The sequence below is a fragment of the Theropithecus gelada genome, chromosome 11, assembly GCF_003255815.1.
Source record: "Theropithecus gelada isolate Dixy chromosome 11, Tgel_1.0, whole genome shotgun sequence".
In the NCBI taxonomy this organism is placed as follows: Eukaryota; Metazoa; Chordata; class Mammalia; order Primates; family Cercopithecidae; genus Theropithecus; species Theropithecus gelada.
The window spans coordinates 68860692-68876476 of NC_037679.1; the positions used below are offsets into that span (position 1 = coordinate 68860692).

At 52.8% G+C, this 15785-nt stretch overlaps 1 protein-coding gene across 1 annotated transcript in view; it reads right to left on the reverse strand.

Annotated features, from left to right (window-relative positions):
* TRPV4 (transient receptor potential cation channel subfamily V member 4) overlaps positions 1–14100 on the reverse strand; it is a 56010-nt gene extending 41910 nt beyond the window's left edge. The window contains exon 1 of the mRNA XM_025402090.1: positions 14049–14100. The gene's annotated coding sequence lies outside the window, so the exon portion shown is untranslated. The remainder of the gene's footprint in view (positions 1–14048) is intronic.
* Positions 14101–15785: the final 1685 nt, after the last annotated feature.

Consider the following 15785-nt stretch of genomic DNA (forward strand, 5'->3'; position numbering starts at 1 on the left):
TTTTTTTTTTTTTTTTTTTTTTTTTTTTTTTTTTTTTTTTTTTTGAGTCGGAGTCTTGCTCTGTTGCCCACGCTGGAGTGCAGTGGCACAATCTCGGCTCACTGCAAGCTCCGCCTCCCGGGTTCACGCCATTCTCCTGCCTCAGCCTCCTGAGTAGCTGGGACTACAGGCGCCCGCCACCGCGCCTGGCTAATTTTTTGTATTTTTAGTAGAAACGGGGTTTCACCATGGTCTCGATCTCCTGACCTTGTGATCCGCCCACCTCGGCCTCCCAAAGTGCTGGGATTACAGGCGTGAGCCACCGCGCCCGGCCACTCGGCTAATTTTTGTATTTTTAGTAGAGATGGGGTTTCACATGTTGGCCAGGCTGGTCTTGAACTCCTGACCTCAAATGACCCACCCGCCTTAGCCTCCCAAAGTGCTGGAATTACAGGCATGAGCCACTGCGCCTGGCCAAAGTAGCGGTTTTTTAACATGTTGGTTTTAAATCCTATATATTCAAAAGAAGGTTTATATTCAAACCCTTCTTTAGAACATATATACCAAACGGTGGTCCACACAGAGATGGCAGTTGTGTAGGATGGACAGAGAAAGAATCTGCATCTTCCTCTGGAAAGGGTCCAAGGGGCAGGAGTAGAAGCCAGCTACCTATTTATTTATTCCACACTTTTACTGAGCACCTACTATGCGCCAGGCACTGGTGCTAGGTACTAGGGACACAGATGTGAACAAAACAGATAGCAATCCCTTTGGGGGCAGACCTTCTGGTGGGGAAACAATAAACTAGACAAACCAAGCAGCACAGTCATGTCGGGTGGTGTTAAGAACTGCATAGACCAGAAGGGTTCAGGAGTGGGCAAGTTAAGGGGTACAGGAGTCCTGAGTAGGGTGATGAGATACAGGGCTGAGCCAGGGTCCCCAAGCCTTCCTTTCTGCCCTAGACAGACCCCAGGCTTTCTGGGAATCTGGCTTTCTGTTCTCATGGCCCCCTGAGCTGGTGAGGCACAGAGTGAGACAGCATTTTGACGTCAGGCAGACCAGAAGGTCAGATCCCAGACCCACGGCTCATTCGCTGTGTAAGCTTGAGCAAGTTACCCAACATCTCTGATCTTCACTTTCCTCAGCTGCCCTATTAAGGGATCGTAATAGGGTCGTTGTGAGAGGTATATACGTTGAGTCAAGTGCCCAACAGAAAGAAAGCCTCAATACACAGCAGATTGCACAACAGGTGCCTTCTCTCTGAGAATCCCGAATTCAACGGCGGTGGAGGTCTCTGGCTCCATCCCCATGCCCCGACTTGCAGAGGGTGGAAAAAGGGGCCTATCCTCGGGGTTACCCGCGGCTTTGCCTGATCTCATGGAAACCCTGGCACACATTTGTCAAATCCCATCCTCCTGATTACGTGACCAAGGAAAGCTGCTTAAATCTGGGGGCAAGTTTGGGCATGCAGGCCTGCTCCGCCCCAGTGGGGAGGATTCCAGGGAGCTGGTTTCTCCTGGCTCCCTCCCTTCTGGATCAATTCATTCCACCAGGCATCAATGGAGTGGCACCTGTTTGCAGGGCCCAGAGGAGACATAAAAGTGTGGAACCTCAGAGAACTCACAGTCCAGGAGGGAAGGCAGATGGCTCTTCCTGCCTCCAGGCCTTTGCCTAGGCTGTTCCCTCTGCCTGGAATGCCCTTCCCTTCGCTGGCTGGTTCCCACTTACTCCTCAGGCCTCATCTTAAAGGGTACTTCCTCTGAAAAGCCCTCCTGTTTCCCTTGTTGTTCACTCTTAGAGTAGCATGTGCCTTCCTTTACAGCACTTCCCACGATTAAACTTTTCTATATACGTGTTTTTTTTTCAAGAGAGTCTCGCTCTGTCACCCAGGTTGGAGTGTAGTGGCACGATCTCGGCTCACTGCAACCTCCACCTCCTGGGTTCAAGCGATTCTCGTGCCTCAGCCTCCCCGAGTAGCTGGGATTACAGGTATGCACCACCACACCTGGCTAATTTTTCATATTTTTAGTAGAGACAGGGTTTTGCCATGATGGCCAGTCTGGTCTTGAACTCTTGACCTCAGGTGATCTGCCTGCCTCAGCCTCCCAAAGTGTTGGGATTATAGGCGTGAGCCACCGCGCATGGCCAATATATTATTCTTTGATTCATCTTCTCTCTTTGTCTCCAGAGTTTTAGTTCCATGTGGTAGGGACTATTTCATGTCCCCTGGGTCCCCAGCATTCAACATGGTGCTGAAGCAAAATGAGGTGTCAATGAATATTTGGTTTATTTTAGGCTGTAAGACCAGGGACCTGAAGTTCCAGGTGGGGTTGCAGAGCAAGGACAGCCGGAATCCTGATGGGGAGGGGGGGAGGCTGCAAGGAGGAGGAGGAGGAGGAGGAGGAGGATAAAGGGCAGAGGAGGTGTCAAGGACAAAGGTGTGGAGGGGAAAGTGCAGGGCGCACAGAGGAATGGTGTGGCCTGGGGCACAGGGAGAAGGAAAGCAGGAAGAAGAGATGGGTGAGTGGGTGGGCAGCGGGGAGGTGGGTGGGGGAGGAATCCATGTGTAGGAAGGAGCCCACGGAGAAGGTGCTCAGGCTCCCAGACAGACCTAGTGTGCTTCTACCTCCCTCCGTCCTGGGGCTCCTTGGCCAATTTGGGGGGCACTCACTTCCTGTGGTACTCTCAAATAAACACACTGCGAGTGCCTGCCATTCCAGCTCAGTCTTGCAGGGCACATGTGGGTAGGAAGGTACTAGGAAGACAAGGACTCTGAGCTTTGCTGTGACTAGAAAGTCCCGGACCTGTCCACCCACTCCCCACCTTCCAGGTAAGAAAACTGAGGCTCAGCCGGGCGCAGTGGCTCACATCTGCAATCCCAGCACTTTGGGAGGCCAAGGCGGGCGGATCACAAGGGCCAGCAGATCGAGACCACCGTGAAACCCCATCTCTACTAAAAATACAAAAAATTAGCCGGGCATGGTGGTGGGTGCCTGTAGTCCCAGCTACTTGGGAGGCTGAGGCAGGAGAATGGTGTGAACCCGGGAGGCAGGGCTTGCAGTGAGCCAAGAATGCGCCACTGCACTCCAGCCTGGGCGACAGAGCGAGACTCCGTCTCAAAAAAAAAAAAAAAGAAAACTGAGGTTCAGAGAGGCAAAGTCACTTGTCTGGCATTGCCTTGCTCCAGAAAGGGGGAAGCAGGATTAGAACCCATGTATCCCCAGGACCTGTACCTTTGATGGACACTATATAAAGACAAAGGAACTCTGGGAGGGAGGAGCTTTAGAAAGAATGGAGTGGGGGGTGGATCGCAGTCCCTGGTGAACCACCAGTTCACCAGCTCTGGGCAAGTCACCTGGCCTTCCCATGCCTTGGTTTCCTCACCTGCAAAATGGCAATGATCCTAGCACCTACCCCAAGGGAACTGTCATGAGGGTTAAATGAAATAAAGCATGCAAAACACTGAGCCTGGTGCCTGGTACACAGCATGCATTTCGGTCAAGAATGGCTGCTGTTGGAATCTTCGGTATCAGTGTACTATTTATCAGTATCATTAGGGGAACAGATGAACAAAAGGACTGAGGACCAAGGAACGCAATGACTCCTAGAGAAGGCACAGCGGCCGAAGCCAGAGCCTTGGAGGTAGATTCTGGTAGCCACCTAGAAGTGGCAGCCGACTGGAAGCTCAGCTCCTTGGCCAGGCAAAACCTGCCTGCCAGGCTACGCACGGCTCCCAGGCCCCTGGCAGGCGGCAGTGGTAGGGGGGCATCATGCCATGCCCAGCAGCTTCCCTGGCCAGCCTGTATTTACCTAGCAGGTCTCGGCCCAGCCCGCTTCCTGTTTGCTGCACAGTGGCCGCCTGTCCAGGACAGACAGAGCTCCAGTGTCCTGCTGGGCCCCCACCCCATGCACTCACACCACCCAGGCAGGGCAGGTCTGGGGTGACTCACCGGGCCCCACGGAGGGCAAGGCCAGTGTGCACGGCAGTCATTTGGTCATTCTGCAAACCCTTGGCTGGAGGGATGCTGGCTGACAGCACACACAGATGCCCCTCTGAGCTTTCACACAGACCAAGTCATTTCTGAGGGTCCCAGCCCCGGGGCAGGAGCCACCAAGAGGCCGTGTGGCTTAACGGTTAAGAGCATGCACCTTGCAGGCACAAAAGGCCACATATTGCAGGATTCCATTCATATGAAATGCCAGAAGAGTCAAATCCATAGAGACAGAAAGCAGATGAGTTGCTGCCAGGGGCTGGGAGCAGAGAGTGATGACTGCTAACAGGTACAGAGTCCTTTTTCGGGGGTGATGAAAATGTTCTGGAATGAGATACTGCTGATGTCTCTACAACTCTGAATATACTAAGAAACCAACCGAATTGTACGTTTTAAAAGACTGAGTTATGAGTATGTGAATTACATTTAAATGACCCTTCCAGGCTTAGTGACCTCGGGCAGGTCACTTCCCTCCCAGAACCTCAGTTTCCTTGTTGCAACATGGGAATGTCATGGGGATTAAGCACACATAAAGGGTTTCTTTTTTTTCTTTCTTTCTTTGTGTGTGTGTGTGTGTGTGTGTGTGTGTGTGTCAGGATCTTGCTCTGTCACCCAGGTTAGAGTGTAAGTGGCACAATCTCGGCTCACTGCAACTTCCGTCTCCCAAGTTCAAACAATCCTCCTGCCTCAGCCTCCCTAGTAGCTGGGATTACAGGCGCCCACCACTGCGCCAGCTAATTTTTGTATTTTTAGAAGAGATGGGGTTTCACCATGTTGGCCAGGCTGGTCTCGAACTCCTGACCTCAGGCGATCCGCCTGCCTCAGCCTCTCAAAATGCTGGTATTACAGGTGTGAGCCACCGCGCCCAGCCACGTGAAGGGTTTCAAACAGGGTCTGGCACGTACTAGGGGCTCAAGGATACAAAGTCACTAGCCCAGGAGGCTCCAGGTCCTTCTTCCCTTATCTCGCTTCCCTCCCATCAGAGAATAGCCCCAGGATTCCACCCTCTCAGCCAGCTGTGCTTGAGAATATGCTACCCAGCTCCAGCCCGGGAGGAGGGAGGCGCCAAAATCTTAGGCCAGCCGGGCGCAGTGGCTCATGCCTGTAATCCCAGCACTTTGGGAGGCTAAGGTGGGCGGATCACTTGAGGTCCGAAGCTCAAGATCAGACTGGCCAACATGGTGAAACCCCATCTCTACTAAAAATACAAAAATTAGCTGGGTGTGGTGGTGGGCGCCTGTAATCCCAGCTACTTGGGAGGCTGAGGCATGAGAATCGCTTGAACCCAGGAGGCAGAGGTTGCAGTGAGCTGAGAGAGCGCCACCGCACTCCAGCGTGGGCGACAAGAGACTCCATCTCAAAAAACAAAACAAACCTTAGGCCTGCCTTCTCTCTTATCTGTAAAATGGGGGCAATAATTACTACGACCTGGGTGGGGTTAAGCCGTATTTGCTCCATAGTTATTTGGTGTACTGTACATTCATGCTTTAAACTAAAACATAAGGTTGGGTGCAGTGGCTCACACCTGTAATCCCAACACTTTGGGAGGCCAAGGTGGGAGGATCGCTTGAGCTCAGTTCGAGACCAGCCTGGGCAACATGGTGAGATCCCATCTCTACAAAAAATAAATGTATTTATTTTTTAAAATATTAAAAAATAAAATAACAGCTCCTACCCCAAAGGGCTATTGTGAGGATTAAATGTGATAATTCGAGCCTTCAGCGTAGTGCCTGGCAAACACGAAGTGTTCAATGAATAGCAGCTTCTTTGCCATTCTTGCTAACATTCCCTGAGTTTACAGTGGGGGTGGGGGATGATGACATTGAGGTCCAGGGAGGTCAGAACTGAGCAGGCACTGGAACCCAGACTTCCTGGCTCCAAAACCAGGGCTTGTGACTGCACAGACCTCACCTTTGGTAAGGGTTTCCTTGCCACCTCATTTTCATCTTCCGTCACCTTTGGAAGGCTGTCAGGACAAGGGCTGCTTCCCAGCTGGGAGACTGAGGACCAGAAGGGACAGGACACTCGCCCATGCATACATTCCTCTACCCCACTTCCAGGTGCAAAAGTCCCGAGTTTGCCAAATCAGAGAAGGGGGAAGCGGGCAGGCGCCCGTGATGAATGGATGGGGTGGGAGTCGGGGAAGGGAGCCTGAGGCAGCAGAAAACCAGTCTGAGATCCTTCCTCTGTCCCAGCCCACCTCAACACCAGTCTGTGCCAACAGTAGGCTGCTGCCTCAGAGGTTAATTGCTTGGAATTATGACTGAGGCTAATGCCTGCAATGCTACCATCAGTAATGCCTACCCTCCATGGCACATTTTACACAGCACCTCCCACTTGGTTGGCTTTTGTTTTGAGACAGGGTATGTCTCCGTTACCCAGGCTGGAGTGCAGTGGCACAATCATGGCTCACTGCAGCCTCGACTTCCCAGGCTCAAGCAATCCTCCCACCTCAGCCTCCCTAGGAGCTGGGACCGCAGGCATGTACCACCATGCCTACCTACTTTTTTTTTTTTTTGAGATGATGTCTCGCTCTGTCACCCAGGCTGGAGTGCAGTGATGCGATCTTGGCTCACTGCAAGCTCCGCCTCCTGGGTTCATGCCATTCTCCTGCCTCAGCCTCCTGAGTAGCTGGGACTACAGGCGCCCGCCACCACGCCCGGCTAATGTTTTGTATTTTTTTTTTTTAGTAGAGACGGGGTTTCACTGTGGTCTCGATCTCCTGACCTCATGATCCGCCTGCCTTGGCCTCCAAAAATGCTGGGATTGCAGGCGTGAGCCACTGCGCCCAGCCACCATGCCTACTTTTAAAATGTATTTTTTGTAGAGATGGGGTCTCACTATACTGCCCAGGCTAGTCTCTAATGCCTGGGCTCACGTGATCCACCCACCTTGGCCTCCCAAAGTGTTGTGATTACAGGCATGAACCACTGTGCCTGGCCCCTTCTATCTGTTTTAATCCAAATAGTAACTATAGAGATGAAATATTATTGTGTCCATTCCCAGATGTACAAACTCAGTCCCGGGAGAAAGGAGGTTTCACCAATGCCAATCATAGGCTAAGCACTTTCACATTTCTCTCTCATTTGAGGTAGGTGTTATTGTTATCATTTCACAGATGAACAAACGGAGGATCAGAAAGAATGAGATTTAACTGAGGCCACACTCTACAGGAAGTGAATGTGCATAAAATTCCAACCATTTGCTTTTAAATCCATCTGAGTTCATTCATCACTTTGGGGGCTACCATCCCCTCTCCCTGGGAGCCCCCTTCTCAACGCAATGTCCCTTGGAACGCAGCAGGACGGGTGGCACAGTGGTGACAGGCTCGGAGTCTGACTCTTGGCTTTGCCATTTAGTAAATGTGTGGCCCCAGACGGATCACTTGACCTCTCCGAGCTTCAGTTTCCTCGCCTGTGAAAGGAGCTCATCACAGTCCCCACCGCTGGGTTGCTTGTCATTGTGGTATCAGAGTCTCACAATGTGGCCGCAAAGCACTGCGTGGGGGATGATGTCACTCAGACAAAAGTTCTAGGGCGAGGGGACTCCCTGCTGGTAACTGCTGAGGCCAGATGCCTGGAACAGGGCCTGGCACATAACAGCTGCTCAAGATGTGTTTGCTGGATGAATGAATGAATTAATGAATGAATGAACACAGAGGGAAGGAGTGAAAGATGGGCTTAGTCATTCTCTCCAGAGCAGACAGGTCCCCCAAGTGAACCTCTGCCCAACTAACTAATTAGCTTCCTCCCTTCCATCTTTTAACAGACAGCTTACTGAGCACCTACTATGTGTGGGGCTTTCTGGCCTATGAGACCAATACCTCTCATAAGGACAACTATCGTGAGCCCATTTTATAGATGAGGAAACTGAGGCTCAACAAGACCAGGACACTCACCTATGCAAACTCGGTCTCAGAGCCAGAGCCTGTATCTGAGCAGGCGCTTCCTTCTGATGCCCTGCCTGGCTGGCTCGTCCAGTCACTCATTCCTTCCTTCATTCATCCCTTCACTCTATCTATAAGTATTCCTGAGCCCCTCCTGTGTGCCAAGGGGGGACATGAGTGAGCCAGACCCATGGGTCAGTCAGCCCCATGCCCCCTGTCCCACCCTCACCTGCTGAGGTCTCAGCCCAAAGCCCACGGAGCCCACCCTCCATAAACACACACGTACACACAATACACACACACATACACACATTACACACACATACACATACACAGAATACACACACTTACATACATTATACACATATACACATACACTACACACACATACACACAATACACATATACACATACATACAATACACACACATACATACATTACACACATATATGCATACATACACACATACAATACACACACATACATACGCACATTACACACATATACACATACACACAATACACATATACACATACATACAATACACACATACATATATACACAAACACACACACATAGACACATGCACACACATGCACACACATTCACATATACATATACATATATACATACACATATGCACACACATGCACACAGACATACATGCACACATATACATGTACACACATATACATATACACACATACACATATATACACATACACACATAGACATACATACACACATACACATGCACATCAATACACACACACACACACACACACACACACACACACAGAGGGAATGGTCCCAGAAGCTGGCCAGCCCACTCAGTCAAGCGGGTGGAACCCAGGCCACTCCACCCTCGGGGGAAAACGGGCGCCCGGTGAGACTGAGGAGCTCTTTGTGCAAGGGGCAGGGTGGGTGGACAGGAGCGGCAGCTGTTACTCACTAACCAAAGAAATAGAAGCATATTCCTGTTTGGTCAATGGCCCGCCTGTCTGTCCCCTGAGCCCCCGCCTCCTTCTGTGGCCTTCCCAACACCCTGACCTCATCTGGAGACTTGCAAGGGCTTCCTGTGCGCCTGGTGTGGTCTCATGTGATCCTCCCTCGCCGATGAGGACACATGCTCAGAGAGGGGATGTGACCTCCTTGGAGTCACACAGCCAGCAGTGGCCAGGGCTCGGGGCAAAAAGAGGAAACCAATGGTCAGGAAGGGGCTAAGGGTGGGAAGGAAGTCAGAGTCACATTGAAAGTGAGGCCCTGTCCCTTCCTCATTCCTGTCCAGCCACTGGGGTGCCAGATCATGGGATCCAAGGGCACCCAAGGCAGAAGGAGCCCAGGCCAGAACAAGAGCGGCAGCCAGAATAACCCAAATCCCTCCTCAAGTTGGCAGAGCTCTGACCTCAGCAAAGCCCAGGAACAGAGAGGTTAAGCCACTTCCCGAGGTCACAGAGCAGCAACTGGCAGAGCTGGGAGGTAAGCTGAGGTGGCTCAAATGCCAAGATGGGTGAGCCTACCGTAGCTTTCCACGCAAGAAGCTAAGCTGACCACTGGGCTTTTCATGGACCCAAGGACACCAGTGTCACTCAGATCTGGCTTCCAGTTCCAGTTCTGTCATGAGCCAGCTGGGCATCCCTAAGTAAACTGCTTCCTCTCTGAGTCTCAGTTTCCTTAGCTGTAAAATGGGGCTTGGCATTCCTGCCCTTGCCCACACCCAGCAGTGGGGAAGCTGTGACACCATCGAAATGCACATCAGCTCTCAGGCCTGTAATCTGAGCACTTTGGGAGGCCAACGCAGGAGGATCACTTGAGCTCTGGAATTCGAGACCAGCCTGGGCAACATAGTGAGACCCCTGTCTCTGAAAAAAAATTTAATTAGCTGGGTGTGTCCCAGCTACTTGGGAGACTGAGGTAGGAGGATCACTTGAGCCCAGGAGTTCGAGGCTGCTGTGAGCTATGATCACACCACTGCATTCCAGCCTGGGCAACAGACTGAGACCCTGTCTCTAAAAATAATAAATGAAAATAAAAAGTGAACATCAGGCAATAGATGCTAGTTTTAAACTAAATACTAGAGGTTGTGCTGAAGACTGTCCACAACCTCTCAGCAAGGCAGGCATTACCTTATCCCCTTTGTCCAGATGAGGAAACTGAGGCCAAAGGAATAACGGAACTTATTGGAAGCTGGGATTGGAACCTGGGCAGCTGGGCTCCAGCCCTAGTTTTTAAGCATTAAATCAAGAAAGTAAAAAATGTTGATGGCTCCTGGCGCTCAGTCCATGCTCATAAATATTTCATTGCTGAAAACATATCATTATCTGCCCAAATGCAAGTCTAGCTTTGCCCCCAATACCTTCCACCCACCCACCTGGCATGGAGGGGCTCTCTGAGGATGTCCGGGGGACGAGCTGGAAGAAAACATGCCCTGGAATGGGCCTGGGGACAAGGGGAGCCGACACAGTCTGAGGCAGAAGAGCTGTGCTTCAGAGCCCCATCCAGGTGCCTTGGATCATCCCTGCAAAGTGGGACGAGAGTCCCTTTGACAGAGGAGGAAATGGAAACCCAGAGAGGCCAGGTGGCTTCCCCAAGCTCCTCCGGGGGGAACAGCAGGCCTGTCTCAAACATGCGGATGCAGTTTAAGCCCAGGCCTGTCTGTGCAATTCAGGTTCTTTGTTTTGAGAAAGGATCTCTCGCTCTGGAGTGCAGTGGTGCAATCGCAGTTCACTGCAACCTCTGACTCCTGGGCTTAAGCGATCCTCCCACTTCAGCCTCTCAAGTAGCTGGCACTACAGGTGCATGCTACCATGTTCAGCTAATTTTTGTATTTTTTCTAGAGACGGGGTTTCAACATGTTGCCCAGCTGGTCCCAAACTCCCGGGCTTGACCAGTCCACCCACCTCGGTCTCCCAAAGTGTTGGGATTATGGGTGTATGCCACTGCACCCAGCCAATTCAGGTTCCTATCTCTGGTAGCTCCCCCATGACCCCAGACACCCCAGAGAGGGTCCAGACAAATGGGGATGGGCCACCTTACAGGTGAAGGAATGGATTTGCAATCGGACAAATGGGATTCAGGTCCCAGCTCTGCCCCTTCTCAGCTGAGAGAACCTAGGCAAGCGACTTCACCCTCCAGACTTCATTCCGCCCTCTGAAAAATGGGGACGAAAATAGTTTTGTATCCAAATATGCTGAGAGTGCTTGACTCAGTGCTGCTCACACAGTAAGTGCTCAATAAAGGCTTGCCACTGTCATAATAATTGTTAATGCAACCCAGGGTTGGCTAAAGCCAGACAGAACCTTGTACCCAGAGTTCAGAACAGCAGCCACAGGGCCTAAGACCACGAGTTATCTCAAGAGATCTGAATTAATCTTTAACAGGTGAATTCTGCTCCAAATTGGTGATGCGGAGCATTCCAGAGGGCCCACTGGCATAAAATAAATGTTTTCTCGACTCCCCGGACTCTATCTGTGACAAGAGGAGCTGTTACCTGGGTCCCTATAATTTGGAGAATGGACTGGAGTGTCTTTCCCAAAGTCAAATGGGGGAAACTGAGGCAGACAGCAGGGTCAAGGGCCTGCATGGGGTAGAGATACCCACTTCATGTGGACCCCATCCCCCTAGGTACAGAGGAAGGAACTCAGAGGACTTTGACCAACTCAAAAGTATTTGTTCAGACAACCGTGCCATAGATACTGAGTGAGCACCTACTATGTGCCAGGCACATGAGGCTCAGTCTTGTGTGTTTCCTTCCCTCCTACATCTCCTTCCAGCTGCCCCTCTCCACTCGGAGCTTGGATGACTTCCCCAGCCTTGGGGCCAGCCTCCCTGAGCTCCTCCAATCTTTCCCACTCTGCAGCCAAAGGGACCTTTCTAGAACACACAAACAACCGTGTCACTCCCAGGTGGGACTTCTGGGCCTCTGGGTCTGACTTAGCCCCTGACTGTTTGATCCCTCACCCTTTCCAGTCACGTCACAAACTCCAGACAAACAGAACGATTTCTCTGCTCTATAAACCCCAGGTGTAGCCACCTGGTAACAGGTAAAAGTCATGTCTCTGCTAGTGCCATTCTCTTTGCCTGAATACCCTTTCCTCTACTTTTGCATTTATTCTTCAAGGTGCGGTTCAAACACTACCTTGACCAAGCCCTCATGGGTCCTTCCTGGGCCAGTCCTCCTACCCTACAGCATTCTCCCCTGACCCCATCCATTCCACAGCATACATTTACTAAGCGTTGGCCATCCACGCACATCTTGCTAGATGCCCACAAGTCAGGTGTGGGAGCTCCTCCCCGGGGCCACAAGGGAAAATCCTTCTTCCCTTCACACCCCTCAAGCTAGAGCGAGGCTGGGATTCGAAGCGTCTCAGTGCTCCAGTGCCCAGTCCAGAGCTGGCATGGGTGACCTTGCAGAGAGCATTTGCTGGAGGAGGGAGTAAGTGGCAGAGGCCCGGCTGGCACCAGATGAGGCAGGAGGAACCTCCACAGCCCCTTCCCCAGATATAAAGTGTCTGGGTTTCACCTGGGGAATCCCAGCCATCCTCACAGGAGCTTAGGTGAAACGTCCCTCCTGGGGGCATCACACGCTTTTTGTTCAGGCAACCATTCCCTGGTTACCTCCACTTCAAAACAGCCCCACCTTGGTCTTACAAAGTGAACCGCCCTGATCTATGACTGCCATTTGCCATTTGTGTCTGGGACCCCTTCCTCCTGCAATTCACCAATCAAGGTGGGTGTCCAGGCTTTCTGGTTCCCCTCGTTCTTCAAACAGAACGAACTAGAGAAATGTGGAAATGGCCAATTGACTTTTTCACCCTCTTTGTTAAGAAAATGTTTGGGGCAACAACAGCTGGTAAAACAATGACGGCAGCCAACAGTGACTGTGCCAGGTTCCTGGAAGGTCATCGGTCCTCACGACAGCCCTGGGGGCTTGCCCCCAGGCACCCCAGTATTACAAAGGAGAGAACACAGAGGCTCAGACAGCTAGGGGACTAGGCCAAGGGCACACAGCAGGGGACTGCAGAGCACACCCCGGGCCCCACACAGACCCACTCAGCCTCACAAATGACCCAGGCCTGACCTTTCTACCCATGCTCCCCCAAAAGCCCACTTCGTCACCCTCCTCAGGAGCAGGCCCCGAGTTACCCTCTGCCCTTGCTCTGGAGCCAAAGTGGCAAATCTTAAATCCTCAAGCAGTTCTTAGCATCCCAGAACAAAGCTCCCACAGGGTATCTGCCTAGCATTTCAGGGTTCACGGCCCCCCTGCCCCCAGCAGAGGCCCTTGTTTTAGAAGCTGAGACAGAAAAGCCACAGGACCCACCTCTGCCCTGCCACTTCCCAAGCACTCCGTGGGCACCAGGCCCTGTGTGCACAGCTGGTCCCAGGACAGGACACCTGGTGTGGTGGGAAGGGCTTTGGGGCTGGACAGCCCCTGGGTTTAAATCCCAATTGTCTAGATCCCCGACCTAAGCCTCAGTTTCCCCATCTGCAAAACAGAGAGGACAGACAGAGGGAACGGCTGGGGCCGGCTGGGGCAGTGGGTGGCTCGATGAATGTGTCTGTGGTTGGTGTTTCCAGGCTAGTGGGGAGTGTGGGAGCCTCTCTCTCCCCGCCCCACCCCCTGCCCCGCCACCCGCCCCCGGGACGTCCTGAGAGTCCAGGGCAGAACTAGAGGTTAAAGATTTTCATGCCTCTTGGAGGAAACAGCCGTCTCTCTGGGACTCAGTAACCAAGAAGAAGCCTTTGGAAGCTCCAGACTCCAAATTCTATCCGACATGCTCAGAGGCCAAGGGCAAACCTTAGGTCCTCCGAAATCCCTCTTCCAAGTCTCCTAAGGTGGGCTGCAGGGCTCCGGGCCTTTGGTTCCCTGGCTTGGGGTCAGGGGAACCGGACCGCCCTCCCCCTAGATCTGCTACCCCAGGCCCCACGTTGGTGCCCATTTCACAGGTGATAAAACCGAGGCCCAAAGAGCTGTTGTCCTGCCCAAGGGCACTTAGCAGAGAGGCTGGCGCCTACGGAACCTAGCGCCTCCCGCCTCCCGCCTCCCGCCTCCCGCCTCCCGCCTCCCGCGCCCCCGCTCCGCACTTTGGAGCCTCGGGACCCCCCGGAGCCGGACGGGCCACGGAGATGTCCCCAAGGGCGCAAGGGGACCTCAGCTGGGCCGCCCCTCCGGGGCCCGGGCCCCACTCACCTCCGGGACGGCTGGGCGCCGGCGGCCGGGAGCTCCGCGTTTCCTGAATCCCGGCGGGCCCGCCCGGCGCCGGTCCGCCCGCGGGTCCCTCCTCCGCCGGCTCAGATTCCAGCCGCGCGCCGCCCCCGGCCTGCTCCCCGCCCACCCGCCGGCCCGCGGACCCCGCCGAGCGCAGGCCCTGGAAGGGGCGGCCCCTGCTCGCACCCCGTCCGCCCGGCGAGGGCCCCTCCTGCGGGAAGGTGCAGGGTCAGGGCCTCAGTTTCCTCGCCTGGAAAATGGGTGTCGCGATCCCTGGATAGAGCGGCAGACGGTCGTTGGAGAGGGCTCTGGTTGGAATCGGCTCCGATTCGATCTTGCTCTGTGATTTCGGGCCGCCCTGGGTCTGTGTCCTAGTTTGTTCATGGGCGTCCCAGCCTATTCCTCCACGTGTTTGCTCATTTATTCATTCATTCAGCAGACAATTCCCTCCAAGGAGTTGCCGGAGGTCCCTACCCTCGGGTATGGCCCATAGAGATGGTTCGGGGTAAATAAATGTGAGCTGCTGTCCTTGGTCTTCACCCAGTGCTAACAGCGAAGCCTGCCTCGGAATAGGCAATCAATATGTTTCGTTGCTGTTATTTTTGAGACAGGGTATCACTCTGTTGCCCAGGCTGGAGTGCGGTGGTGTGATCATGAATCACTTCAGCCTCAACCACCAGAGTTCAAGCAATCCTCCCGTATCAGCCTCCCTAGTAACTGGGACCACAGGCGCCCACCACCACGCTTGGCTAATTTTATTTAAATTTTTTGCAGAGATAGGGTCTCACTATGTTGCCTAGGCTGGTCTCAAACTCCAGGGCTCAAGCGATCTACCTGCCTCGTTCTCCCAAAGTGCTGGGATTGCAAGTGTGAGTTACCGTGCCTGGCTCAATGTGTTTTTGTTTATTTATTATTATTATTATTATTATTATTATTGATACATGTTCTCCCTTTGTCACCCAGGTTGGAATGCAGTGGCACAATCACGGCTCACTACAGCCTCAAACTCCTGGCCTCAAGTGATCCTCCCACCTCAGCCTCCTGAGCAGCTGGGAGTACAGGCATGCACCACCACACCCCACTAATTTTTATTTTTTTGTAGAAGGGGGTGGGGGAGGGGAGGGGTCTCACTATGTTGTGCAGGCTGGTCTCAAACTCCTGGCCTCAAGTGATCCTCCCACTTCAATCTCGAAAAGCACTGAGACTATAGGCATGAACCACCACACCCATCCATGTACTTTTTATCAGATAACAAAGATGGGCCCCAACACATAGCCATACCCTCTACCCAGCACTGAGTCCACTTGAATACCTCCACAGGATGGGCAGCTCATTTCCTCCAGGGTGGCTGGAAAGCCTAGTGGGCCCACAGCTTGGCTCTGTGACTCCCTAACCCAGCAGTCCTATGCAAGTCCCTTCACCTTTGTGCCTCAGTGCCTCTACATCCCCCTGTAGAGTGGGGCATACAAAAGTCCTCGCCTCACAGTCACGGTGAAGATACTGGGAGCATCCCAGTTGTGCAGAGCTTTTTTATTTTTTTTTGAGACAGAGTCTCACTGTGTCACCCAGGCTGGTGTACAGTGGCGCGATCTTGGCTCACGGCAACCTCTGCCTCCTGAGTTCAAGCGATTATCCTGCCTCAGCCTCCTGGGGGCTGGGATTACAGGCATGCGCCACCATGCCAGGCTAATTTTTTGTGTTTTTAGTAGAGACAGGGTT